This window comes from Sarcophilus harrisii, chromosome 2 (genome assembly GCF_902635505.1).
Source record: "Sarcophilus harrisii chromosome 2, mSarHar1.11, whole genome shotgun sequence".
NCBI classification, from domain to species: domain Eukaryota; kingdom Metazoa; phylum Chordata; class Mammalia; order Dasyuromorphia; family Dasyuridae; genus Sarcophilus; species Sarcophilus harrisii.
In genome coordinates, this window is record NC_045427.1 from 634400204 (window position 1) to 634411939 (window position 11736).

General features: G+C 42.2%; 1 pseudogene; it reads right to left on the minus strand.

The window, feature by feature from the left end:
* Positions 1 to 8858: 8858 nt before the first annotated feature.
* Positions 8859 to 11679, minus strand: LOC100920587 (annotated as a pseudogene).
* Positions 11680 to 11736: the final 57 nt, after the last annotated feature.

Genomic DNA, 11736 nt, shown 5'->3' on the forward strand with positions numbered 1-11736 from the left:
CTAGAAGCTCCGAGTTCTTGACTTAATGTTTTATGGGTTCTTTGACCCCTGTAACATGAGAACATGAAAAGGTTGGATCAAAAGTGTGGAAGGCTAAGTGGGACCCAGTATTCACTAAAAAGTGAAGCCACATATTTGCTTTTTCCTGATGGATCATGTAAATATGGCCTGGCAAGTTGGGATGATCAAAGATTGCTGATGGTCCACGGAATTATTTCCCTACAGACGGATGCAGTTCCCAGGCCTCTCTGCTGCTTAGGGGATTTTTCTCTTTGTTTCTCCTTCCTTCTCTATGGTACCTTTGTATTAGCAGAGAGATCAAAGAGGGCCTGCAGGAGCTCTTAGAGGCTGGAAGAAGGGAGCAGAGAAGCACCCACACTACCACCCAGAGGAGGAAGGAAAAAAGACATGGAGATCTTGCTAAAGAAAGGACTTCAGGAGAAAGGAAATTCCATGTATTTGTGTGGAAAATGGAATGTGAGGGTGAAAGGGAGAGAAAACTTGCAGATGCATACTATTAGTTTGATTCCAGTTTTTTCCCTAGTATTGACAGAAAATGCTTTTAAAAACTGGATAGTTAATCCCAGAAAAATGAATGTGAGGGCCATCTTAAAAACCAAAGAGGAATTTAATTTGTGTGTATTTTTTGTTGAAGGAGTGAGGATAGTTAGTTTGGGGTGGAAATATGCAAGAAAAAACCATCAATAAAACATTTAAAAATAAAAGAAATCAAAAAAGATGGAAAGGGGATACAAACAGCAAAATGTTGTTAAATTGAATATACACAAACTGCATAAAACAAATTCACTGAATCATATACAATTATTTTTTGTTCTTTGTATATTTAAAATATGTTAGCTGATTAGGTCCAAAGTAAAAAAATAAATAAATGCTAAAATCTGAAATGCAAGCCCTCAATACCTCATACCTGGAGTATTGTAATTGTTGCTGGTTGGGGGAAGAGGAAGTTCTGCTTGCTCAAGTTCCTCCCCACTTCAATTAATCCTCCATTGATAGAATGTCCAACCAGGTAATCCTCTATTCAGTAAATTTCAGTGGCTTCTTGTTGACTCCAGGAACAAGTATAAAATGCTCTCTCTGACACTTGAAGCCTTAACCTAGCTCCCTCCTCCCTTTCCAGATTTCTTACACCTTTACTCCTAACACATACCTCTTCCACCCCGGGATACTGGTCTCTTGGATATTTCACACACCAGAAGTTACATATTTTGGCTCTAGGCATTTTCTGTGGTTGATAACCAGGCCTGGAATGCTCTCCCTCCACTATGATTGATGACCTCCCTGGCTTAAGTTACAACTAAAATCCTACAGAAAGCCTCCCCCTCCATCTTCTCTTAGGTTTAGTACCTTCCCTCTGTTGATTATTACCTATTTATTGGGGGGGGGGGGAAGGGGCATCCTGATCCAAATCTTGCCAGCTGGCTCCAGAGGAGAAATTGAAGCTGGTGACTTTGTACAGTCCTCTCTCATGTGAATTCCTTGCATGACATGACATTACCTCCCTGATATGTTGTAGTGCAAACAATACTCCTATACATATCGCCTGCTTTGTATAGTTTGTTTGCATGTCATCTCCATTAGGTTCCATCCTTGAGAACAGGACTTTTCATAAACTCTTCTTGCATGCCTGATACACAGTACACACACACATATATACACATCTATGTGTGTATATATGTATAAAATATGTGTGTATATATATTTATATAACACACACAGATGTGTGTGTATATATATATACATATATATATATATGTATATATATATATATATATAAACTTTTATATATTAGCTATTTTTATTATCCTAGACAGGAAACCATGGAATGTTTTGATCAGGAGAGGGATATGGTGAGATTTATGATTTGGCAGCTGAGGAGGATGAATTGGAGAGAAGTGAGATTGGAAGAAGATAATTATTGTAGTTCTGATAAGAGGCAAAGAGGTCTTGAATTAATGTTAGTTATCTTGTAGATGGAAGAAAGATTTAAGAGATGAAAGAATTGAACTAACTTGGCAACTGTGGTGAGGGAAAAGGAAACATTCTCACAACTGGGTAATGAACAATTTCTCTCCAAATCCACATTGCTTGACTTAGCAACTAACTAAAACCATACTGGTTGAGTGTAGGGACTATATTTTACACTCTTATTAATAATTCTCACAGAATTTCACACATTACTCTCCAACTCCCACAAAGGGATAAGGAGCAGAATACCTGTTCTCTGACCTGACCTTAAGAATACCCATGGATAGTGGTCTTTTGGGGGAGATTTCAACAAAAATCAAAACTAATTCACTCCTCAGCCTCCAGAATTCAAAAACGATTTTCCTTCAGAATGTAAATACACCAAGAAAGAGTAAGATAACAGGCTTCCTTGGTGATTTACATCCTAAGGTGAGTAAGCCTGCAAGCTCTTTTTTATATAATAAGTTTTGATTTGGAGAAAGAAAGAGATTACTTGAGTGGTAGGGGGGGAAAAGGGTGTTAAAGGAACCAAGAAAAACAGAGGCAAGTGGTTCAGAAAAGAGACTTATGGGTATATATATATATATATATATATATATATATATATATTTCTTAGGATGAATGAGTCTTACTTCTTTAGTTCCCTAAAGTTAAATATAATTTTGATCAAAGATTGTTATTGGCATATTGTTTTAGACATATGTATCAGAGTCAAGAATTAGGGCAAATGTAAGCCAATCTTCAATATGCTTTGTTTCACCTTTCATTCATCTCACTTCTCTTTGAGGCAAATTAGAAGATAGATCTATTCCTGTTTGTGTCAGGACTTCCTATGTGCCTATGATACTCATTTACCCATGTAGCTTTTGAAATCTTTCCCTTCCTCCAGAGTGCAGCTCAGATGCTAGCTCCTCAAAGTCTTCTCTAATTCCCTCAAGTGAAATAAGTTCTCCTTCCTTAGCTGGGAAAGCTTTTGAATCTTATCATTTGTCTGCATTCATTAGTGACTATTAAGTATTTCTGTTTCAGGAACTTAATGGGGGCTGCCATGTAAACTTAAGAGAAGGGACAGTTCTTTAATTTTTTTTTTCTTTTAATCTTTTATCTTCCTAGTGCCTTACAACTTTGCAATTGCATCATTTAGGGAATTTCCTAAATATTATTGCTGTGTTTGATTCTCTCAAGTATATAAAATAATCCATACATAATTGAGAAAACTTCTGTTCAGGTGAGAAAACAGGTCTCTTTAGTTTTCCTCCTGGTTGGAAGTTATTTCCAAGTTGGAATCATTAGCTTTTTCTAAGTTAATGACGAAGACAATTTTGTCTTTCCCAACTTGTTTTCTAGGGTTTGACATTTGAAAAATAGATGAGGAGGGGCTTTTAATTGTTCTTTCTCTCTAACTGTGTGTTAGGCTCACCTACCGGACAGAATTTGTTAAACTGAGCCCTGAGTCAAAACCCTGATTAGCACTGATCTTATTTGGGGTATGAATAGACCACCAACACCTTACACACACAAAATTACTTGAGATGGCTACAGAAGCCAAAGTAAATGATGTTATCAAAGGTCATGAGGGAGGAGTTAGAGATATCCTGGACCTCTTTGGCAATCTAGTGACATCTATGGATCCCATCCAAGAATAATTTTAAATGCATAAAATAAAATACATGTGACTACAAAAGATAACAGTTATATATGAGGAAAGGGAATAAGCATAAATGCTTATTTATATAGCACCTGCTGTGTGCCATGCTGTGTGTCAAGTATTTTACAAATATTTGGTCCTCACAATAACTCTGGGAAGTCGGTGCTATTATCTCTCTTTTTACAATCGAGGAAAACAAGGTAAAGCTTAAATAACTTGGCTAGGATCTTATAGCTAGGGAGTATCTGAGGCTGGATTTGAACTCGGGTCTTCTTGACTCCAAGCTTGCCTCTATCCATTGGGCCATTTAGTTGCCCCTTTAATCTAGAGTAAGTATCCTGGCCAAAAAAACCTCTTCTCACTCATCAAACATTTATAAGCACTGACTATATACACAGTTCATTGTGCTAAGGATGGGGAGAAATCTTAATAGTAATAAGATGTGGCCTCATCTAGTTGATACTTTTAGGCTTTACTATCTAACAGTGAAATGTTTATTTTATGAGGTTTTCCTGTTGGCCTTATATGATTTCTTCCTGTTTCTCAAATTAATGCAGGTCATTCTGCATTCTCTTCTCCCTCTTCTACCCCTTTAGTATGGCCTTCCTTCTCCCTCAGACTCTCCCTCTTGAAGCCCAGCTCAAGTACCACCTCCAATATACAGACTCCTTTCTCCTTAACTACCTTATATTTAACTACTTTGTATTCATGTTCTCTTCATACCTATTTTGTATGTAATTACAGATGTATTTATTGTAACCCCGTTAGAATCTTTTAAGTAGGAATTGTTTACTTCTTCATATATGTATCCCCACTGCTTAGCACAGTGCCTGGCATATAGTTGGCACTTAATATATGCTTGCTGATGATAGTATTTTTCTAAAGAATACTATAGGATGGAGTATTATCATCAGTGTTCAACGTTTATGTTTTCTACTCCAATTCTTAAGTGAAACATTGTATTAAAATCACAGATAAATAAATTTAATAAAGATTATATGAACCGTTTTTATATCCATAGTTCACCACTTCTCTGTTGGGTGAAGGAAGCGTTTCATCGTGAATTAGTCCCTTTAATTGTTCTTTACAATTAACAAATATTTATTGCTCAGGGCAGGTCTTATTAGGGTAAAAAGGTAGGACAGACTGGGGCCATACCACAGTGAGAAAAGAATGAAAAAACAGCAACTGGGAATTTCAAAGACAAACTTCCAGTAACTTGGTCTTATCTTAATTGAGGGAGTGAAAAATCTATTTGTAATTCCTTGCACCAAGTTCTATGGCTAACATTAAAACTTCACCTTCAGGGCAAGGGTGTACTCAAGAATCTTTTGAACCACAAACATGGTAGTATATTAAAGCCTTAAGAAAAAAAAAAAATTGTCATAATTCAACAATTTAAAAATTCAACTCTTTCCATGATCTGGTCATTAAATTCTAATTCATCTAATCAGATAGACTAAAGGCATTCTTGAATTTTTCTAGTCTTGCTTTCTCCTCTGTGAAATGAGTTGCATTAGATTGCAACTCTCATTCTTTTTTCTTATAAATTCCAGTAGAGGTCTGCTGATTATTACTGATTTTCTTCATAATGATTTTATAATGCAGCAAAAATTAACACAAGTTTTGAAAAAAAGTTTGGCTAATAGTATCCATCACAGAAGAACTTGATTCAGAAGCATAATTTAAATATTGTATATACTATGTGTGATAAGCTTCATCAAACAGTGCAGAATATATCTGAACAATTTTCAGTTCACGCTAAGTATCCCAGAATCAACACTGTACCATGAGCTGTTATCACAGAATCCATCATGTACCATGAGCTTATGTGTAGAATGACTGGTCTACGTCTGTATTTCAGTCTACCCATAACTCAGCTATCATCTATCATCACAGGTCTGACCATGTCACCTCCCATTCAAACAACTGCAGTAGCTCCTTATCATAGATACTCCATGTGATGTTTAGATAACAGGTAAGATATTTGGACATTTTCTGGGTAAATTAAATTTCCAACTATGGATCAGAAAACTTAATTTACATGAGAGAAATGTTAGGATGAAATTTCAGTAACATGAGTATAATCTGAGATAAATGTTGAATGCTTATGAAGGTGAAAAAGTAATTTTCCAATCTTACATTAAAACATAACATTATTAATCAAAGAAATGCAAATTAAGACAACTCTGAGATACCACTACACACCTGTCAGATTGGCTAGAATGACAGGGAAAGATAATGTGGAATATTGGAGGGGATGTAGGAAAACAGGGACACTGATACATTGTCGGTGGAACTGTGAATACATCCAGCCATTCTGGAGAATGATTTGAAACTATGCTCAAAAAGTTATCAAACTGTGCATACCCTTTGGTTTTTTTTTTTTGTTTGTTTTTTTAATTATGGGTAACTTTACAGCATTAACAATTACCAAACCTCTTGTTCCAATTTTTCACCTCTTACCCCCCCACCCCTCCCCCAGATGGCAGGATGACCAGTAGATGTTAAATATATTAAAATATAAATTAGATACACAATAAGTATACATGACCAAACCGTTATTTTGCTGTACAAAAAGAATCAGACTGAAATATTGTACAATTAGCTTGTGAAGGAAATCAAAAATGCAGGCGGGCAAAAATAGAGGGATTGGGAATTCAATGTAATGGTTTTTAGTCATCTCCCAGAGTTCTTTTTCTGGGCATAGCTAGTTCAGTTCATTACTGCTCCATTAGAAATGATTTGGTTGATCTCGTTGCTGAGGATGGCCTGGTCCATCAGAACTGGTCATCATATAGTATTGTTGTTGAAGTATATAATGATCTCCTGGTCCTGCTCATTTCACTCAGCATCAGTTCGTGTAAGTCTCTCCAGGCCTTTCTGAAATCATCCTGTTGGTCATTTCTTACAGAACAGTAATATTCCATAATTTTCATATACCACAATTTATTCAGCCATTCTCCAACTGATGGACATCCATTCAGTTTCCAGTTTCTAGCCACTACAAAAAGGGCTGCCACAAACATTCGTGCACATACAGGTCCCTTTTCCTTCTTTATGATCTCTTTGGGATATAAGCCCAGTAGTAACACTGCTGGATCATAGGGTATGCAGTTTGATAACTTTTTGAGCATAGTTCCAAACTACTCACCAGAATGGTTGGATTCGTTCACAACTCCACCAACAATGTGTGCATACCCTTTGATCCGGCAGTGTTACTACTGGGCTTATACCCCAAAGAGATGCTAAAGAAGGGAAAGGGACCTGTATGTGCCAAAATGTTTGTGGCAGCCCTGTTTGTAGTGGTCAGAAACTGGAAACTTGAGTGGATGCCTATCAACTGGAGAATGGCTGAATAAATTGTGGTATATGAATATTATGGAATATTATTGTTCGGTAAGAAATGACCAGCAGAATGATTTCAGAAAGGCCTGGAGAGACTTACACAAACTGATGCTGAGTGAAATGAGCAGGACTAGGAGATCATTATATACTTCAACAACAATACTATATGATGATCAATTCTGATGGATGTGGCCCTCTTCAACAATGAGATGACCCAAATCAGTTCCAATGGAGCAGTAATGAACTGAACCAGCTACACCAAGTGAAAGAACTCTGGGCGATGACTAAAAACCATTACATTGAATTCCCAATCCCTCTATTTTTGTCTGCCTGCATTTTTTATTTCCTTCACAGGCTAATAGTACACTATTTCAAAATCTAATTCTTTCTGTAAAGCAAAATAACTGTTAAGACATGTATACTTATATTGTATTAAATTTATACTTTAACATATTTAACATGTATTGGTCAGCCTACCATCCGGGGGAGGGAATGGGGAGGAAGGAGGGGAAAAAGTAGAACAAAAGGTTTGGCAATTGTCAATGCTGTAAAATTACCCATGCATATAACTTGTAAATAAAAAGCTATTAAAAAAAATTCAATTCAATTAAAAGAAAATGACAATATCTTATGCAGAACTAATTTGATTGTGAAAGAGCAAAAACTATGCTTCTCCTTAGTTCTAAGTCAGCAATAGAAATTACCATAAAATGTTATGCTGTTAAGGAAAAAAAGTCCATGGAAACTTTTGGGAGTTAGAATTTTACAGAAATCTTTCCCTGTAAAATACAATTTTGAAGTTGCATTTGTGGAAATTTCCTCAGAAGTTTCAAGTCCCAATATAGCCTGTATATTTTTAAAGCACAAATTAGATACTGCATTCCACTGTTTTTGCTGCACAACCTTTTAAAAATGGCCACATTCAGGATTAAGCTCCTGCTGAATTGGATCTGACATGCCTACAAGAAGAATTTTTAAAACAGCAATTTCTGGACCTTGAAAATGATCAAATTTTGATAATCAAATAACTTGCAATAGGAAGAAAAGCATAATTTAAAATCCAAAATAAAGGAAGTTAATAAATTCTATGAAAAGTTCAAATTCTTAAAAATTTTAACATTTCTATAGTGCAATAGTACAAAGACTTAATTTTTCCTTGAACATTTTTCTATGAACCTTCAAGCAACAATGGTCTTCATTCACTCTATTATAGTACTTGGTCCTCACATAAGTAATATAATAAAGAATATTTTAAAAATATAAAGCTATAATCTTGCTAATCTTTCAGATCTTTGCTCTCTCACTTGGACAACCACAATAACTTCCTCATTAGTCACCCTACTTCAAGTGTCTTTCCACTCCAATCTTCCATGTGCAGAAAGGCTTTGGGTTAAGTTCAGGTCTGACCATGCCATTCCCCCCAAATCAAGAAGCTCTCCTAGGCCCTTATTATTGAGAGCACAATGCTTGCTTGGCATATTATATGTGCTTAAAAAGACACTATTTCAAAAATTCATTCTGGGATTGAAAACGAACTATTTGGCCTTCCCAGCATTATAAAAGCATGTCACTCTCCTTCACATATTCTATGATCCAGCCACCAATCTAGCATCCTTATGCTCCCTCCCCTTTCTATTCCCATGACTTTGCAAAATCTGGGTTCAAGCCATCACCTCCTCTGTGAAATCTGTCATTATCCCAACTTCTAGTGTCTCTTCCCCCCAGAAATGACTTTGTCCACTTCTTGCATTTACTAATGTGTTTACGTGTTTGTGGAATAGAATATAAGCTCCTTTGGATTGTTCTGCATCTTGGCGGTGCTCAGCAATGACAGATATTCCATGCTTGTTGAATGAAGATAAGGAATACCATGGAAAGAAACAATATAATTTTTATTTAGGGTAAGGATAAAAAAGTAACAATTCAATCTCACACAGTGCTCTTTGGGAATACTGCCTCATTTCCTTTCCCTCTCTCGGAAAAGTTTAGGTACTGAATGACTCCATGGCTTGAACTCGGCTTTGCTTAGGAAGGGACAGCTAGCGGTACAGTAGTTAAGTGCTCTGGGTCTTTAGTCATGAAGACTCTTCTTTCTGAGTTCACATCGTGATCCTGGACAAGTCACTTAACCCTGTTTGCCTCAGTTCCTCATCTATGAATGAGCAGGAGGACATGGCAATCACTACAGTATCTGTCAGGAAAACCCCAAATGGAGTAGAGTTGGAAACAACTGAACAAGAAAACCACCTAGTAAGGCCAGGTTATTTTTCTATAGCCAAGAAGTAGGGGAAGGGAAGCTTCAGTGAAGGCAGCTCCAGCAGCTCGGCTGAGGCAGGGTCCTGCACAACTCTATGGCTTCCAGTTTGGCTCCTTCCCTGCCTCAGCTTGACCCGGGAGTCAGGAGCTCAAACTCTTGCTCCCACTACACTATGGTTCCCAGAATCTACCCCTGCAGTCTTTCTCCCCATATCAAATCCTTATCTCATTCAGCCATCACATCTCAAAGACCTTTGATATGAGCTGATCTAGGCAATCTGGGACAACCTGGAAATTAGGTGGGGAAACCCCTGAGGCTTTGGTTGGGGTAGAAGCTGGTCAGGCACCCTGGGCACAATCTAATCCACAGGCCTCCCCGAAGGGCTTGTAGGATGCCGGCGCAGATGGTCACCTAGTGAAGAGCAGCACCAACTCGTAGTGTAGGGTGTGGGGGAACATGTCCACAGGCACGGCTTGTCTCAAGACAAAAGGCTCGCCCAGGAGGTCCTTGTCAGGGTCTGGGGGGCAGCACAACTCTAGGAAGTTTCTCTTGGCCTTCCCACCGGGGTAGCAGGAAACAAAAACCAGCCTCCGGATGGCTCGGCAGTTCCGGAGGGCACGTACCACCTGGTTGCTTAATCCAGTCCGAGAGGGGTCCACCATGGCCACCAGCGACTGACCCGCCTCCTGGGACTTGATAAGCTGCGGCACCACGTTGTCCACGTGGTCGGCGTGGAATTCCCAGTTGGTGATTCCATTGAAGGCTGCAGTCCACCGGGCGTCCTCCACCGCCTGCCCCACCAGCCCGGTGCTCAGGACCTGGGCCGTGTGCTGGGCCAGGGACAGGCTGGTGGCCCCCGTGCCCTGGCTAAGGTCGAGGAGCAGCGTGTCGGGGTCCAGCCCGCTCAGCTCTCCCACCACTCGGTAGAGAACCTCCACCGCATCCGGGTTAATCTGGAAGAAGGCCCCCGGAGAGATGCGGATTTTTAGGCCCGGAAGGTCTTCGAAAATGTGAGGCTCTCCTGCCAGGAGCTGGTAGCAGACTTGCCCCGGGCTGCACGGGCGGTGCTCCTGGAAGTAAAGGGAGGTCAGGCCACAGACCTCCCCGGGGCCGCGGGTGAAAAACTCGCGGAGCTGCTCCCGGTGTGCCCGGAGCTCGTCGGGACTCAGCTGCTGCGGGTGGCAGGCGACGATGGCCATCGTGTGGCCGCGGCGGGCGCTCCTGACCGTGAGCTCGTGCCAGTGCCCCCCGCCTTGCCCGTCCCCATAGGGGTCCAGCGGGCTCTGCCGGAGAAAGGCCTCGTAGCAGCGCGCCACCCGCTGGTGCCCCTCGGGAATGTGCCTCAGGTGTCCGGCCTGCACGCACACGGGGCGCGGCTCCCGCCGCGAGCCCAGCACGTAGCCCACGGTGCGGGGCCGGCCGTCCGGGCCCTGGCGGATGGCGAAGTTACTCTTGTTTCGGTAGCCGTCGATGACCGGGGACGGCAGGAAGGGCCGCAGGCGCGAGCACAGGGCGCCGGCCTCCGCGTCCGCGCTCCCCAGCGCGCGCAGGCGACCCTCGAGCTTGTCCAGGAGGCCGCGCAGCGCCTCTTCCTTTACGCGGAGCTGCTGCTCGTAGTCCAGCCGCCACAGCGGCGTCACCAAGTCGGCGAGCCGCTCGGGCCACGAGACCGGCTCCGGAGCCCACTCCTCCGCCGCGGCCGGGGGCGCGGGCGCCTCCTCCGGGCACGCGGAGCCCAGCCACGCCCGTGGGGAGCTCCAGGGAGGCGGCCGGCTGCGCGACAGCAGCGCGGCCCGAGGCAACCAGGAGCCCAGGCCCCTCATGACCGGGACGCGACGCCCCGTGGGCTGCGGACGGCCCAGGAGCCGGCGGCCCAGGTACCGCAGACTCTGGCGGACAGCGCGCCTGGAAGTACCTGCCCACTCCCAGAGTCCTCCCCACCAATCACAGCCTCTCTCCAACTTTGTTCACCAATCAGAGACCAGATTCCGACAGCAGCGCCCTCTGGGAAATCAAGAGTCCGCTCTTCTCCCATCTAGCAATAGGATGTCTTACTATTGGTTCATGGGAAATGTAGTCATTTCCCCTTAGAGCCACATGGAGCCCTTCGTTGCCATGGGTTCCCCCGCTCCAAAGCAAAAGGTGAAAGGGAGCGGGCTGAAGCAAAGCGAGGGAAAACTTGTGCCAACCTGTCTGCTTGCGGCCCACGGAAGAACCTCTTAGGGACGCTTCTCGGAACGTCTGTACTGGTTCGTGTAGCACAAAGCCCAGCCCTTTGCATACAGCAAGCGCTTCATCAGGGCTTCCCGCACTCGTTCTTCGCTTGTTATGGAAATTCCTCGTCTTGGTCTCGATTAAGCGGTGCAGATAAAACCTCCGGGAGCGTGACCCGGCGAGAGATGGGGGAATCTTCGGGGGAGCGACTTCCCATAGCGAGGCCACGGTCAGGAGAAAGGCGGAGCCACGCCCCCTGCCCTCCACAGAGACACGCCCC